Genomic DNA, 16,475 nt, shown 5'->3' on the forward strand with positions numbered 1-16,475 from the left:
AAAATGATAAAGTAGGAATTCAAATCGAGGGTTTTTTTATGAACACTAAATTAAATGCTTTGAAAAAGATTCATTAAGGGCGAGTTGCTTTAAAAAATATTGCTGCTGAATTAAGTTCTGTAGGACAGCCGGTCTCCATGCTGGGCCTCCCCCCTCCCCCTCCACCTGGGGCCGGTTGCCTCTGGGTATTTGCACCTTCTTGGAGCATCCCCCACACTGCGAGACCCCAAGGATACAGTGTCCACAGCACTGCGTGTCTCCCACGGTGGAGTGTAAGGCACTGCGGCGCCTGCCTGACTGTCCTAGGTCATGAGGTAATGAGGTCATGAGGCTGTCAATACCACGAGGACACTCCAGCCTCTTCGGAGAGACCCAGTGGGCCCAGGGCAGGGCCCATACCTACCTCCACCGTGGGAGGGAGCAGGTTTGCAAGCTGACCTGGTAGCCCCAGGCAATTCTTCTCTGGAGGGCAGCCCTGGGCACCAGCTGGGCGCAGCCCCTGGAGAAACCTTGAGCCAACCTGTTCAATTCACCCAGTACCGGGCCACTCAGTACCGGGGTAATTTGTTGCGTGGCCAGAGGTAACTGGCACACATAGGGGAGGCCTCTGTGAAAGAATCATAGAAGAACAGTAAACATCTAACTGGAGGGACGCCCGGGTGGCTCAGCGGTTGAGCGTCTGCCTTTGGCCCAGGGAGTGATCCTGGAGTTGGAGGATCGAGTCCCACATCGGGCTCCCTGCATAGAGCCTGCTTCTCCCTCTGCCTGTGTTTCTGCCTCTCTCTGAGTCTCTCACGAATAAATAAATAAAATCTTTAAAAAAAATCTAACTGGAGCCTGTATTTCAAAAAATGGTAAGTAGGAGTCAGGAGTATGGTGTGGAGTGCGCTGATGTTAAGAGGGTCTGCTCATGCTCCAACCATGGGACTTCCACTTAGAGAAGCCTTTGCCTCTATGTTGACTGGTGAAATACTTTTGTCAGATTTAAGTTAAAAATAAAAATCTTAGGGGCACCTGGGTGGTTTAGTGGTTGAGCGTCTGCCTTTGGCTCAGGGCATGATCTCAGGGGCCTGGGATCGAGTCCTGCATTGGGCTCCTTGCAGGGAGCCTGCTTCTCCCTCTGCCTGTGTCTCTGCCTCTCTCTCTGTGTCTCTCATGAATAAATAAACACGATCTAAAAAATAAATCAAAAAATAAAAAGATAAACATTTTAGAGGTGCCTGGGTGGCTCAGGCAGTTAAGTGTCCAACTCTTGGTTTCAACTTAGGTCATATCTCAGGGTCTCAAGATCCTGCCCCTAGTTGGCTCCACATGGACTCAGCAGGGAATCTGCTTGGCATTTTCTCTCCTTCTCCCCTTCCCAGGTCCTTTCTCTTTATCTCTCAAATGAATAAATACATCTTTAAAAAAATTTAAAAATACAAGTTTTAAGATATGTTTAAGTTTTTAAAAATCATTTTCCACTTCAGCCAACTTTTTGATGAATTAAAGCGACACCAGCCCCAGAAGCTTGGGACAAGCCCCTGTTTCTGTGGACTTCTGCAAATACAAGTAGCTATCTCTTTGTGCAGTGACCTGAAAGGCTACATGTCAATCAGCCTGGAAACACTTGAATTCTACTTCAAACATCCAATCAGATGCTTTGCACAGAAAGGCCCATAATTAATCCTTTGACCTAATTTGAGTGCAGGTCCCGAACACAAGTAGGCTTGGTGAGGAAGGAGGATTCCTACAGAAAGCTGTTTTCTGCTGGTTCCCTTGTCCCTCCTGCCCTGCTCGCTTGAAGAGTTTCTTCCTCTATGTTTTCATGAACTGAAAGAGGGTTGAGAAAGGGCCTGGCACCTCCGCCAACCACTGGCTTTCTGCTTTCCGCTGGCATCTGCCCCACGCTGCTCCTCCCACACTCAGCCACCTCCTCCTGGCTGCCACCCCCAGCTGTCCCTGCCCCAGGCCCGGGGCCCATGCATCCAGCCACAGGCAGGGCATCTTGTGTGCGCCCACAGCTCTTGCCATGACCTTCTCTCCCTTACCCAACGCTTCACCCCTCTAGAGCCCTCTCCCAGACTGCTGCCGTCGGCCCCGTTTCTGAGCCAGGAGCCTGGGCTTGTCGCCTCTTCTCTTTCCTGCTCACCTCCAGTCACCAACCTTTCTGCTCTCATGGCCCAACGACCCACCAAGAGTAGCTGCCATGGGGATCAGCACCACCCTGATGTGCCAGCCAGGAAGAGGGCCCCCACCAAGAGCTAAATCTGCCAACACCATGACCTTGGACTTCCCAGCCTCTGGTACTGTGAGAGGTAGTTGCCTAAGTGATACCCCCACCCTGCGCTGCGATATGTTGTTCTAGTGGCCCAAGCGGACTACTTCAGAGACCAGCCCCAAGGTCTCAAGCTCCATCAGGAAAGAAGTTCAGAGACTGGCCATCCAGTGTGGGGACGAAGGTGATTCCCTCGTATCTGCCCTTCTGTGTGTCTCTCTCACACACAGTGTGGTAATACCACTGTCCCCTGACATCCGTCTCCTGGGTCTGCAGGATAGGGTCAGCATGTGTCTGAGCCCCAGCCCTGTAGAAAGGAAGCAAAGGTCAAAAAGCTGCTTCTTTCTTTGGAAAGCAGAAGCTCAGTGCTACAAGGGTAGCACACCAGAAGCAGGCAGTGAAAGGGGAATGCCAAGCCATGATGCAGGATGGACTGTGACCATGCCTGTGCCGACTGCTGCTTCCTCAGCGGGCAGCCAGGAGACACAGCAGGCTGCTCAGCGGGCATCCTGCACCCCCACATGGGAAGAAGGTCCGTGTCTGCCAATTCCAGCTGATCCGGGTCACCCCACAGGGAACACCCGTGGTCCAGGGTATGACGGCCTCTGGGAAGTGGATGGCAGGTTCTGCAGGTGCTTCAGCCAAGGTGAGCGTGCACCCGGCAAGGATAGTTGCCCCGAAAGACAGGGAAGCAGCTGGAGGCCCCAGAGCCTCGGAGGACGCAGGTGTTCTGGGCTGAATGGCCCCCCCACTCAGCTCCTCTGTTGAAACCCAACTTCAGAATGGCTCCTCCCAGGAGAATGGGCCTTGATGGGGGTAATCACAGCTAAGTGAGATCATGAGGTTGGTGCCTTGATTGGAGAGGACCGGGTCCTTAAAAGAAGAGACACTGGAGAGCCCTCTGTCTCTCCTCCCTCCCTTTCCTCGAGGACACAGCGGGAAGGCTGTCTCCCTGGAATCCTGGGAGAGCTTCCTCACCCGAAACCAAATCTGCCACCAACTTGATCACGGACTTTCAAGCCCCAAATCTGTGAGAAATAAGTGTGGGCTGCTGAAATCACCCACTCTGTGGTATTTTGTTACGGCAGCCTGTGATATTGTGATTTTTAATAAGGAATAGATATATTTGGTCTTCATTTCTCCCACCCCTCCCCACCCTACTTCCTGGCACAGAGCTCCTAAACCCTAGGAATTTCCTAAGTGATAAGAGAGATAAAGCCTCTTTCAACCACACCTGAGTTCATGTTGTTGAGGTGACTTTTAGAAAGCCCCTGAGGATGGGGGCTAGTTGCCAGGGAAACCAACCAAACCATTAGAGGCTTGGAACTCTGGGAGGGGATGGGGCTGGAGATTGAGTTCACTCACCAATGGCCAATGATCGAACCAATGATGCCTCTATAATGAAGCCTCCATAAACCCCCCAAAGGATGAGATTCAGAGAGTTCCAGGTTGGGGAACCTGTGGAGGTGCTGGGAGGGTGGTGCGTCTGGAGAGACCACGGGAGCTCCACACCCCTTCCCGCATCCTGGCCCTGGGCATCTCTTCCATCTCGCTGTTCTGAGTTGTATCCTTTTACAACGAACTGGTAATCTAGCAAGTGGACTATTTTTCTGAGTTCCATGAGCGGCTCTAGCAAATTCGTCAGCCATAAGAGAGGGTCATGGGAACTTCCAGCGGCTCGGTCAGAAGTGCAGGTGACAGCCTGAACCTGTGGCTGGTGTCTGAAGGGGGTGGGGGTGGTCTGGTGGAGCTGAGCCCTTAGCCGGGTGGGACCTGCCTCTGTCTCCAGGTAGATAATGCTGGGATTGACTTGTCGGTGCTGTAGAGGTGCTATAGAATTGCTTGATGCGGGGGAAACCCATAGGTCTGGGATTCTGGGATGCACAGTACTCTGTGAGCAGATGGAACCGAGGATTTTTTCTGAGACACAGCCAGGGTTGTGACCAATACCGTGAGCATGGGGTCAAATTCACCTCTGCTTCTTGCACAGTCCCTGACTGGGTGCAGGCCTGAAAGTGTCCAAAGGAGGAGATGAATGAGCTGTGTCCCCGCTCCTCCGTGGGGAGGAGCCCATCCATGTGCAATGAGGGCTCCAAGGCCTTCTCCCTGTGTGTTCTCACCCGGCACATCCCGGGGACAGGAGGGCCTCAGGCCATGACATCAGTTTGTCAGAGGAGCTAGGAAAGGTAGGGAAAAGGTGGGGGGGTTACAGCCCCATGAAGCCAACAGAGCCTTGGGCTGCCCTCCAAGGGCCCCCACATCGCCTCTCTTCATCAGCCGTCCCCCACTAACTCAGCTGTCAGGAGGTGTCACCAAGCATCACCCAGCTAGAAGCCTGTCATCAGCCCAGGCCTGGCTGGCTGATATTCTGGGCCCTTCAGCGAGGCTTCCGTAAGAGCCAGTCTGCGGGGAAAGGTTTGTTCCTCACGGCCAGCTGCTGGACCCCCAATCTCAAGGCCCACTCATGGTCTCTTCCCCCACAAGAAGCTCCTCATCCCCACTCACCCCTCCAAAATGGGCAGCTGGAGGTGTGGCGCCTGTCTTGTCTTTCACCCTTGTCTGTTTTCTCTTTCCACCTTGAAGCCCTATTCTCTCCTTTTTCTTTCACCTCAGACCCTGAGAGCCTAGATCCGCCTCTCTACAAAGGCCAGGATGGCTTAACTTCCAGACACTTCCTGGATATAAGGGAAAATATTTGCATTTTCTCCTGGGTGGTGCATTCAACCCCGAAATGGGTTGGATCCTTTTTATGCAACAAAGAAAATGAAGAGGAAAAAAAAAATCATAGTTTCCATATCAAACTAGGTTGTACATTTATTTCCTGTCTCACGTCAGCCAGACATTTGTTGTCAGGGCCCTAACAATAAGCTGGGGCTACGAAGGAGAATAAGAGCAGTCCCTGCCCTCAGCTCTCCTTGGGCTGAGGCCGGCATCACAGCACAGGTAGTGCTGGCTGGAAGGTTCCTCTGGGCCCCAGCAGCTCTGGCTGGCCCAGCAGGGGAGGGGCGAGGGCTTCTCTGGCCCTGGGTTGGGGGTGGGGGGTGCCTCATGACCCCCGGCCTTGAAGCGCAGAGGCAGGAGGTGCTTCAGCCTTTCGGGAGGGGCAAGCAGGGCGAGCAGGGAGCCGAGGCCTGTGATGGGTTTGCTTTGTGAGAGCCTGGCACAGATGCCAGGGTGAGTACAAAGCCACATTGTGTCCTCTGGCAGGAGCTAATGGACCCCGTGCAGCCAGCCGAAAACAAGAATGGAGCTGAGGGGGGCTGGCACCGGTGGATGGATGCTTCCACCAGCTCCATTAGCAGCTAAGCAGCCTCCCTCCCCACCCCCCCCACCCGAGATCTGAGTACACCACCCCCCAACACACACACACACACACACACACACACACACACACACACACACATCCTGCCTGCACGCCTTGCAGCCACCACCAGCCCCCCGCCGCCGCCGCAGCAGCCTCAGGACCCAGATCCAGATTGTCCAGGATGAGCACCTTTTCCCACCATCAGTCTGGGTGTCCTGATTCGGGGTTTGGAAAACACAACCACCATTGTGCCCCAAGACCTGGACAGGGAAGCAGGTCACATGGGACCTGTGCAACCTATTTATCTCAACTGCACTAACCTTTGCAAGCTTCCCTCTCACAGAGAACCTTCCAAAAGGTGGACTCCTTTGCTCCCCACAACGCCCATGAGAGGAGGCCTGTGCAGTCAAAGCCGCCTTCTGAAGCCAGAGATGGACGGAAGTGAGGGCTCTGCCTCAGGGCATATGGCAAAAGCAGGAATTTATGTTTGAGTTTGAACTTCAGTGAGGGACCTGCAGGCCGTTGCTTTTCTTTTGCCACCACTGAGCCTGCCCTCTTGTAAGAAGGAAAACTTGCAGGGCGCCTTCCCTGGGCCCTCCGTGGGGACACGGCAGGGCAGGCACCCAGAGGGGCACCAGGGGATACCTAGGGGCTATAGGGAGAGGGTGCACAGTGCTGGGGAGCCACACCTCTGCTCGTGGGGACACAGGGTGCTGGGGAGGAAGGTTGTCAGGGACTCTCGCCGGATGGGCTGCCTGGAGAGGCCACAGCAGGAGCACCTCTGCAGAGGTAAGAGAGCATGGCACCTGCAGACAAGGGACAGGACATCCAGGGCAGAGGTCATGGTCACTTAATTCCTGAATCAGCTCTAGGAGGAATGCTAAGACCCAGTCCCTACTTCCCAGAAATGAGCAAACCCAGACCCAGAGAGGTTGTGCAACATGCCCAAGGCTACCCAGCTGCAAATGGTATGTTGGAAGCTCAAGTCTGGCCCCTGGTTGGGGGCTGGCAGCCCCAGGCCCTAGAAGGCATGAGAGCTCCCTGCTGGCTTGGCAGGAGGAAGTGGCCGGGGTTCTCAGCAGGAAGCCTGCCTCCAGTGCTGAGTCACTCTGGCCCCTGGCTGGTACGGGGGCAGGAGGAAGGTAGCTGCCCAGCAGCCCTGTGGGGCCTGTGCTGCTGTGTACAAGCCAACCCACGCACCCCTCCCTGCAGGGCCTCGGGAGGCCCGACCCGGCCTCCACTGCTGCATTTTTACTGGGTGAGGGCTGCTGCATGCGGATGAGGGAGCCCCCACCCCAGCGTGCTCTCAGGATGATGGTGGGGGTATAGCCAAGTCACCGGGTATCACAAAGCCCAGGCCAGGCAGCGCCCTGGCTGCAGGAGAGGTGCCTAGGGACGTGGCATCCAGCTCTGAGACAAATTCTGCGGGGTGAAAGGTGCTCGATAAGTAGGGAATGTGGGGACGGCGTTTCGGGCAGGGAGGGGTGGGGAAGGCTGGCGTGGGCCAGCACAGAAGGAATTCCAGGGTGGGCCTGAGCAGAAGGGCCTGCGGGGGGGGGCAAGGGAGAGACGAGGCCAATTCTCTGGCCGCCCACGCCTGCCGTGGTGGTGGGCCCTGAACCCTCAGCCACTCCACTCTTACCAGGGCTGGGTGGGCTCTCGAGCAAGGAAGGCCGGCAGGGCTCTGGGCAGGATCCGGACTTGGAAACGTCTGCAAATAGTTTCCTGAGCTCAGAAAACAGTCTTGGGTGCGAATCCCCTAGGGGCAGAGGGTTCCTACCTTGTAGGATCTTTCCTGGATGTACAGCTCTGGTGGGGAGTCCCTTCTGGAGAGGCCTGGAACAGGGCCCGGGCCCGGGACAGGGCAGGGAGAGTGCCAGGCCTTCCTGCCTCCCCGCGGGCAGGCCCTGCCCTCCACTTGCCTCTGCTCTCAGCTGGGGCAGTGAGGCCCGGGGCTTCAGCCGGTCCGTGGGCACAGTCCCCTGCTCTCTCTGGGCAGGTGCATTCTCTGATAAACCAGGCCCGTGGGGGCGTCCTGGGAAGGCCGTTGAAGCAGGAACAGCCCCTCGAATGCAAACCGGCAGATCACCTGTCACCAGGGCATTCCGAGCAGAGCCTGGCACCCTTCCCGCTGACCCAGCACAGTCTGCAGCCCTGAAAAGAGAAACAAAATGAGGTGTTCTATTGCCTGCAAAGCTTTTGAGTTCCTTCTCTTGCTGGTGTCTTGTGCACACTCCTACTCGAAGACAGTGATGGGGAGACAGCATCTGCCCTGGGCTTTGGGGCAAAGCAACAGAAGGAGGGCACAGCATCGGGTGGGGAGGACCAGCCGTAGGCTGGGTGGGATCCAGAGCCCCAGTCTCTCAGCTACAACCGTCACTGGCACAGGGAGGGGCCTGGGTACACTCATCCTCTTCCACCTGTGACAGACATAGGTGGAATATTCCAGACCCAGACTCCCTGGAGCCGCCTCCTGTGAGCCTCTCCACCACATGCCTGAGACGTTCACACTAATATCTCAAAGCTGGGGGTTCTGGTGGCACCTGCTCTGAATCCAGGGACACTGGGCATAGAAGGGGCTGTCTCCTCCCCGAGGCAAAACCCCCCGCTGCCCAGCCAGCCCAGGCCAGGCCGGAAGATATAGCCTGGCAGGGCCCACGATGCCTCTCAGCCTCCATGCAGCTTTCCCTGGGAGCTAAAAGGAACGTAGGTTACTTCTTTGTTTTACTTTCTAGGACGTGGGGAGGGCAGGCAGGGAGACTGGGTTCTCTGGCTCTGTTCTTTCAGTGTGGAAGGGAGGATTGGACAAGAGCGGGTTGGTCTGCGACAGCCTGCCGCTGGCACAGCCTGTATCCAGGCTCTAGGTATAGAAATGAACTTACAAGAAACGTCCTGCCCCCAGGGAGCTCACAGTTTGGTGGTGGAGACAGGCAGATGTTGAGCATGTGACAAAGCCGCGGGACAGACTCCCAGAGGAGCAGGGCAAGCGCAGAGGGAAGGCTTCCCACGGAGCCAGGGCCTGGGCAGGGAGAGGGAGACGCTCGGCTCACGCCCAAATGTGAACGGGCACCGAAGACTCACCAGGACAATTCCATTTTAACGTCATGTTTTGAAAACTCCAAATTGATGTAAAAAAAAAAAAAATCCATGGTGAATAAAATGTCAAAAATTTAAACAGAGACCGACTGCTGCTTTTCGTACGAACCTACGCTATTGAACAATGGAATAAGTGTGTCCAATCCACCCAAGGTCACGGCCATGTCACCTTGTCCCCTGGACAGATTGACAGTGGCAGAAGGACTGAGCCACTCAAGGCTCTCCCCACAGCCATGGCTTCTGAGTGTAGAGCTTCTCTTCCCATAGGCATTCAGAAATGGGAGGAATCGTGATGAGTGTACAGGGGGACACACATCTTCCCTTCAGCCCGAGGCTGTGGTGTGGCTCAGGACTTCTGAGGAGCTTCTGGAGGCTAAATGGGTTTCTGGGTGGAGGGGGTACTGGGAGTGCCTCAGGCAGAGGGCACAGGGCCTGCAAAGGCCTGGGGGCAGGAATGCCATTGCAGGGGACCTGCCAAGAGAATACAGGAACCTGAAATCATTTTTTTTTTTTTTTTGGTAACAGCTTTATTGAGATATAATACACAGTATGCAATTCACCCATTTAAGTGCACAATTCAATGGTTTCTGTTGTTCACAGAGTTGTGTACCATCACCACGACCAATTTTAGAACATGGTCATCACCCCAAGAATGAAACCCATCCCCTTTAGCAGTTAGCCTGCATTTCACTCTGATCACTGCCTCCAGCTCTAGGAAGCCAGAAGTTTATTAAGAAAATAAAGTGATTTTTACTTTGGATGTTTGATCTTTGCAGATCCTAAACCTGTCTCAGTGGTATAGATACGGAGTTATGCTGACATTTTGATCTTGCACCTTCATTGGGAGAGCCCTGAGACCTTCCCATGGTCAATTTTCTGGTTTGAAGCTTTCCCTTTTAAGCATGCAACATATTCTTTTATTTAAAGCATTTTGTCATGGAAATCTTCTAAGATATTGTGAAAATGGGCCCAACAGTGATTCCTCTTGTCCCTTAACAACAGGATCCCAAATTTATTTGGAACTGCAAAGACCCCTTTAAGAGCTACACATTTTCCGGCTTCCTTGCTGAGGTGTATGACTGCGTTCTGGCCAATGAGATGTGAGCAGAAGCATTGGTGGCACTTGCCTTCTCTTTAGAAGGAAGGGCTGGCCCTTTTCCCTTTCTTCTTCATTCTGCCTAGACAAAGGATATAAATGCTGGAGCTTTTGCAGCTGTTCTGAGCCATGAGGTGACTTTAAGACCAAAGATCAGGGAAGATGGAGAAAACAAGAAAAGAAGAATGAATTCCTGTCATCTGGGACCATTTTAAGCCCAGACATCCTGTTTCTGGACTACTTAGAAACAAAAAAAAAAAAAAAAAATCAACTTTAAAGTTTTCTTGTACCTCTTTACATTCCATCTTTGCTCCCCCAGATCTCCATACACCCGTCCTGGGCACCACCTATCTGCATTTTGTCTTATGGAACAGTTTTGCCTTGGGTTGCTTCTTCTTCTTCTTCCTCTTTTTTATGATTTTATTTATTTATTTGAGATAGTGAGTGCATGGTGAGGGGGGTGGGTGTAGTAGGGGCAGAGGGAGCAGGGAGCCCAGTGTGGGGCTTGAGCCCCAAACTCTGGGATCATGATCCGAGCCAAAGGCAGATGCTTAACCAACTGAGCCACTCAGGTGCCCCACCCTGGCTGCTTCTAAACAAGGAAGAACTAAATATCTATTTGCCGAAGCCAATATTTTTGGGATCTTTGTGATTTGCAGCTGATTCTAACATAGAAGTGAACATAGATATATTACACGCAGCCTCAAAAAGAGGCTCCTAAACACATTGTAATATTGTCTTGACCCTTGTTAGAGATCCCATGTCCTAGATTGTTCCCTAGGAAACAGATTTGGAGATGAGATCTTCGAACCAGAGGTTTATTAGGGAGTGCTCTTGGGCACACACCCCTGCAAGAAGGGCCACAGGGTGAGGGCCGCTGCATCAGAGCCTCAGCTGTCCCCACAGGGAGCTCTGAGGCTGAGGGAGACCTTCAGAGATGTCCTGGGCTAGGTCCCCAAGTTGCCAGTCACTGGGTGGGGGCTGACCCTGGGGAGCAAGGAACCTTAGGCCAGGCAGCTCTTTTCACTCAAGGGCAATTTCCAGAGAAGAATCAGCCAAGAGCCATGAGCAGCCATCACTCCCAGCAGCTGAGGGGTGCATGTCTCAGCCCTGATGGGGAATCTGGGAGGCATGTCACGGCAGCCGTGACACCGTGAGTTGTCCTCAGGGGTTCCTTAGCTGTGTGGGAGCAGCCTGTACCTGCCTGCAAGACCTCATGCCATTGATGGGGCAGATGCCTGGCTCTGTCCCTCTGCAGGGACAGCTCTGAGGCTGTCCCTCCTGGCTTCCCTCTGCACAGAGTCCCCTCACACCTGGGAAGCTGTGGTGTCAGATGATTTCTCTCCCTGTCTCTCCAGCTGCCCCCTTGCTGGGCTGTCTCTCCACACATTGACTTTGGCAGTGCCTCCCTGTGTCCTGGCCCTTCCTTATTTTGAGCTGCACATTGATTTCACTGGTCTCTAGTCCAGAGACATGAGGTTTAGCATCCTTCTGAGCTACTGGCATTTCTCCGCTCTGAGAATAGCTCACCGTGTTCCATGATTCTGCCTCATTTTACCTACTAAGGCTGAGAGGCATCTACAGAATTCAGGACCTGGGCTGCATAATGAACTTCCCCTCCATGGCAAGAGCTCTTCCCTTTACTTGGTTTTCAGTGCTGAGTTCCCAAAGTCGGGGTTCCTGGCACTTTGACTTTTAAATTCGCTGGGCACGATCGTAAATTAGAATCCAGACTTCGAGACAGACAAAATGAGGGACAAGAGATACTGTTCGTGTTACTTTTTTTAAAATGAGAAATATTGTAAAACACAGATAAATATAGAGAATAATATCTCAGACACATACATATCTGCAACAGAGTTTCTATCTGAACAGATTGGCTTCATATTTTTAGAAATACTGCACGTCAGGTACCCTGGATTAGCACTGTACTGTACTGTACTCTCTTTCCCATCTTGCCCTGGGCCAGGAGCAATCACTAACAGGAATCAATGGGCTCCCTTTCAGTCCATTTTGATACTTTTGCTATGTTTGTATACATTTACACAAATGTACTTTGTATTGTTGTAGGTGAACATTAACAGTAACATGCCATTCTGTTTCCGTTCCTTATCTTTTTTTAAAAATCTGATTTTTTTTAAGATCTACCCATGTCGATTCAGACGTATTGAGCTGATTTTACTGCCATTTATAGTAAACCCTCGTATGAATATCCACCTGTTTTGTTCACTCCATCCCCCCCACAAGGCACATTGAGGCTGCTTCTCACTCCTCCTATGTTGTGATGTGTTCTTGCACATGGCTTTTTGGCTTACACACAGAAGTTTTCTTGGGGTGAGTAACCAGAGTGGCTGAAGGGTATTTGTCTCTCCACCTTCACCAGATATTGGCAAATCATTCTCCAAAGCAACCATTGCCACTTATCCTCTCCCCTAGAGCCTCTGAGGGCCCTTACCCCCTATCCTCTCCATTACTCTGTAGCTATTGTGAAGAGTGCTGCTATCAACATTCATGCCCAAGTTTTGGAGTGGAGATGTATTTTCCATCCTCTCCCGTATACACCTCGGGGTAGAACTGTCAGGTCACACTGTAAACTCTAAGTTTAACTTTTGGAAGAATTGCCAAGCTGTTCTTCACAGCCAGCACACTGTTTTATGTTACCACCAGCAATGGATGTGGGTGGGCTCCAGTTTCTCCAAATCTCTGCCGACATTTGTTATTGTTTGTCTTTTGGATTATGACAACCCTGGTGTATGTGAAGTCGTCTCCCAGAGTTTTTGCTTTGTATCTCCCTGGTAACTAATGATGTTGGCCATCTTTACACGTGCCTACTGGCCCTGTGTACATCTTCCTTAGAGAGACGTCTATCCAAATCCTTTTCCACTTTTAAATTGGGTCATTTGTCTTTTTATTGTTGAGTTGTAGGAGTTCATTATATATATGCAATAGAGGTTCCTTATTAGATAGTTTGCAAATATTTTTTCCCTTTCTGTGGATTGTCTTTCATTTTCTTGATGGTGCCCTTTGAAGCACCAAAGTTTTACATTTTGTCGACTTTTCCTTTGATTGCCTGTACACTTGCTGTCATAAGGAGCCGTTGCCTGATCCGAGGTCCCAAAGATTTATGCCTGTGTTTTCTTCTAAGACTTCATAGCTTTAGCTCTTACATTTAGGTCTTTGATCCATTTGGAGTTACTTTTTGTAAGTGGTGTGAGGTAGGGGCCCAACTTCATTCTTCTACAGGTGACCATCTGGGACCACCCAGTTGTTCCAAAATGACTTGTTCGAAAGCCTATGCTTTCTCTCACTGAATTGTTCTTGGCACACTTGTCAAAACGCCAGTTGATTATAAATGTGAGGGTTTATTTCTGGACTTTTAATTTATTCCATTCATCTATATATGTAACCTTATGCAAGTACCACACTCTCCTGATTACTATAGCTTTGTTGTAATGATATAGTTTTCCCAGATGTAAATTATAAAGCATGTTTCGTCTGCCTCAGAAGACTGCGGAGGCCAGTGGTTCTCAAAATGTGGATTCCTGACCAGCAACATGATCATCAGCTGGTAATTTGTTAGAAATGTAAATTCTCAGGCAACACCCCAGATTTTATGAATCATTAACTCTGGGGGTAGGACTTAGCAATCTGTTTTTTTGTGAGCTCTTCAGGGGATTCTGATTTACACTAAAGTTGGGGATCCATTGCTCTATATCTGCACCATCCAGATGACAGCCACTGGTCGCATATGGCTATTAAGCACTTGAATTGCGCTAGTTTGAATTGAGATGTGCTATAAATATAGAACACATACTGAATGTCAAAGACTTAACATGAAAAAAAAAGAAGGCAAATATCTTATTCATAATTTTTAGAGTGACTACATGTTGAATGACATTTCCTATACATTGAGTTAAAAGAATGTATCATTAAAATTAATTTTGCCTGTGTCTTTTTATGTTTAAAAATGTGCCTGCATATGTGGGTCACATTTTCTTTCTGTTGGAACTTGGACAGTTGGCTAGAAGGTGAAATGAGAGACAAGCAGGGCTGTGGGGGTGTTACTTCCACTCCACATTAGCCGCTGAACTGTTTCAGAGCGGATGCTCACCTACTGCCCTGCTCAGGTCATGTACCGATTTCTCAGGCTCCAGGAGCTCTAGTTCTCAGAAGAGAAGCCATCGGGAGCAGAGCTGGAAAGGCAAGAAGCCTTTTCCGGTTCAGACTGGTTGGAAACAGCGGTCAAAGCCACTGTTTGTGTTTGGCTTTGGGTTTCTTGCTTTAGCAGGAGTGTCAAGCAGCCAAAAAGACTCTTGGCTGCTTCCCTCATGGTTCACCAACATGGAAAAGATGTCAGGCCTGGTGTGCAGCTCCCCAGGTGGGGGGCTTTGGCTTTACATGCGGGGGGCGGGGGGGCCTGGCAAGCTGCTGCTGGGGTGTGCTCCTTTTACACCAGGTAATCGTGCAGGGCACGGACACAGGCCCCCATCGATCCAGTTGCACAAACCAGCAAGGTACCCCTGTCCCAGGGGCTCCAGTCCAACGCACCATGACCACTCCTGGTGGAGCCATGACTTCAAGATCAGCATTCACGGAACCAGGCAGGCAGGCAGGCAGGTACTTCAGCAGGGTACCAGGCCACCATCTGACCTCCTCTTTGCTCTGGTCACCTGAGGCAGTGCTGTCCTGAGGAAACAAGCTCCCGGGATTTAGGTGTCTTATTCAGGTGACATAGCCTGAACGTGTCAGAACTGGGACTAGACCGGGGGTCTCCTGAGATTCACTGGGATGCTTTCCTCTATACATTTGTACTGAGTCAGTCCGTCTTTGATGATGATGCTGACGATGTAAAGGGAAGGTCCTTATCACTTACTGGGTACCGATCGTGCCTTGGGGTCCTTTACACTCATTGCCTCTTCTAGTCCAAGGGAGACACGAATACCCACATTTTATAAATGAGGAAATTGGAACCCTGGGTTAGGACTCAGTTGGGATTGCTGGAGAGAATGTTCTGGATTTGCTAAAGTTGAAGGAGGAAGGAGCAGGAAATGAAGGAGGAAGGAAGTTATTTCCAAGGTCCCGATGGCGGTGACTGCAGGAACAGACCTGCCTCTTGGTCTGCCTGACCCGGAAGCCCCCTCACTGCCCCTGGACCTCAGCAGCAGGTGTGCCTTTGGTGATGCTGAGAGACAGCCCAGCTCCTGAGCCCTTACAGGCAAGCCGGGCTCCCTCCCACCTCACCCCCTTCCCCAGGGAGCAGGGGCAAGTGGAAGAGGCACTGCTCTAGGTACAAAACAAGGTCCTGAAAGACCCTGGTCCTGAGGACTGGATCCGGGGGACCCACCCTTGCAGCTAGAGGCGGGGGCAGCTGGGCAGCTGGGCAGGAAACAGAGGATGAGAAGATATATTGGCATGTCTTAGCTTGTGCTGCCATAACAAAATCCCAAGGCTGAGGGGCTTACCGAAGACATTTATCTCTCACAGCTCCAGAGGCTGGAAGTCCAAGATCAAGGTGTTGGCAGATTCAGAATCCGGGGAGGGCTCCTTTCCCGGCTTGCATATGGCTGCCTTCTCTCTGTGTCCTCACAAGGCCTCTGTGGGCGGAGGGAGAGATCTCATTCCCTCTTCCTCTTCTTACAAAGGTCCCAATCCTATTGGATTAGGGTCCCACCCTTATGACCTCATTAACCTTAATTACTTCTTAAAAGCCTTCTCTCCAAATACAGGTGCTCGGAGTGTGTCAGGGCTTGGGGTATGACTTTTGGAGGGACATGCCTCAGTCCATAGCAGGGGAGTTGCTCACGGCCCACTCCAGTCCCAGCAGCCACACTTCTCCCCTCTGTAGTTGTAAGGACACAAAGGGACAGAATCAAAAAGAGGACCTGGAGACAATGGGCCTTTACTTCCCGAAGCATTCAGGAGCAGGGGTTTGTGAGCTAGAACCATGTTTATTGGAAAGAACCTCCTTAGTAGGATGTGCATTCAAGTTCATCAAAGGACTGTGAATGTTTTTTTTTAAATAGTATTTTTTAACTATATTTTTAAATTATTTTTACTATTTTTATACTATTTTACCATTATTTTTAACTAGTATTTTTCCAAAGCCTGTATGGGCCCAGCCCAGTGACACTGAATCTGTCTTTTGGACTTGGCTGCCCCTGATGCTAATATGTGTCCTTGGACATTTCCTTTCTCCAAGAGTGTGATCTCATCTGTAAAATGTAGTAATAATCTCAAGAATGTTGGGAATAGCATATGTAAAAGTGCTTCGAGAACAGTAATGTCATAAAACTAAGTCAGATAGTATTAAGAATAGTCAGACTCACTCCTGACTTTTAGTGTTTACAGCCATATAACTGTAAATAGAAGGCACACTGTATATACAGCATGCCACCTGTTAGGTGTTGAACTGTTCCCCCATAAAGATGTTGAGGTCCTAATCTCCAGTACCTGTGAACCTGACCCTATTTGGAAACAGTGTCTTTGCACGTGACCAAGGCCATTAGAATGGGCTCTTGTCCAATAGGACTGGTGCCCTTATTGGGAAGAATTGGAAACAGAGGCAGACACACACAGAGGAAAGGTATTATGAAGGTATGGGGAGAAGACGGCCATCTCTAAGCCACGAAGCACCTGAGCCTACAGGAGCAGGGGACAGGCTCGGGAAAGATTCCCCACCAGGTCCCTCAGAAGGAATCAACCTTGCTGACACATTGATCTCG

The 16,475-nt window shown here is 51.2% G+C and overlaps 1 long non-coding RNA gene across 1 annotated transcript; it reads left to right on the forward strand.

Moving 5' to 3' along the window:
• The first annotated feature begins 3,586 nt into the window (after positions 1–3,586).
• Positions 3,587–8,736, forward strand: LOC118351170 (uncharacterized). Its single transcript, XR_007403250.1, has 2 exons — positions 3,587–3,705; positions 4,871–8,736. It is a non-coding gene; the product is annotated as an uncharacterized LOC118351170 (long non-coding RNA).
• The last annotated feature ends 7,739 nt before the right edge of the window (positions 8,737–16,475 follow it).

This window comes from Canis lupus, chromosome 17 (assembly GCF_003254725.2).
Source record: "Canis lupus dingo isolate Sandy chromosome 17, ASM325472v2, whole genome shotgun sequence".
Lineage (NCBI taxonomy): Eukaryota > Metazoa > Chordata > Mammalia > Carnivora > Canidae > Canis > Canis lupus.